Genomic DNA, 994 nt, shown 5'->3' with positions numbered 1-994 from the left:
TGTACTTTTCAATGAAGGAAACTTTAGACTAGTCTTAACTTATATATATATATATATATAAAATTGCACTGAGTAGCAAATATGAAATATTCAACAAATTATTGCACAGGGTATTAAATAGTCATTGCACAAGTTATAGCAGTTAGTGTTGCATTGTAAAGTCTGATGGCAGCAGGGATGAATGACCTCCTTTTTACAAACAGGATGTTTCCTGTTTTTTTTCTGCTCAGCTCCTCCACAGCAGAGGAGCAGCTCCTCTACATTGGAGGAGTTTCTCCTCCAGAACATCTGAATCCAATGGTTGAAATAGGAGCTTTCCATCCTGTTTTATCAGCCGGTGAGGAATAAAAACACTGGGAGCTGCAGGTTGACCTTAGGTGACCCCCGCGTGCATCAAACGTTATCCAGGTAGACCAGAACCTGAGCCGAACTCACCTTCCTGTCTTCCTGGGCCAGATGTTCCTGCAGGGATAGCTTTAGGGTTTGGTACAGACCCAGACCTCCTCCGAGCAGAAAGGCGCAGCCCAGAATCCTGCCTCCTCCCGCCTGCATGGAGGACACCAGTTTGGACCGGAACCCCGGCCCGCCGCTGCTGAAGCCCCTGCTCGAGCCGCGAGCCCCGGCATTTCCCAGCAAGAAGGAGACGGAACCGAATCGAGCCGCGGCTGGAGTCTCCAGAAAAGTCCGCCCGACCTTACACAGGGTTCTGGAGCAGGCAGCTGCCATGTTGGCTTTACGTAAAGCCCCACAATGCACCGCGGAGGTGGAGCAGCAGAGTGTGCCCTGGGTAATGTCTGTCAGGTTGAAGTGCCTTCTAGGCCTGAAGGAGAGAACTAAACACAGACAACCTGGGAACCTTTAAGATCCTGTTGGAAAACCTTTGGTGTCAGCAGAGAACATGTAGAGCTCACACGCCCAAACACACGCCCAAACAGATATATATATATATATATATATATATATATATATATATATATATATATATATATATATA

At 47.0% G+C, this 994-nt stretch overlaps 1 pseudogene; it reads right to left on the bottom strand.

The window, feature by feature from the left end:
- Positions 1-393: 393 nt before the first annotated feature.
- LOC107083977 lies at positions 394-759 on the bottom strand (annotated as a pseudogene).
- Positions 760-994: the final 235 nt, after the last annotated feature.

This window comes from Cyprinodon variegatus, unplaced genomic scaffold (genome assembly GCF_000732505.1).
Source record: "Cyprinodon variegatus isolate N-32 unplaced genomic scaffold, C_variegatus-1.0 Scaffold89, whole genome shotgun sequence".
NCBI classification, from domain to species: Eukaryota; Metazoa; Chordata; class Actinopteri; order Cyprinodontiformes; family Cyprinodontidae; genus Cyprinodon; species Cyprinodon variegatus.
This window is presented reverse-complemented; position numbering and strand designations above follow the sequence as displayed.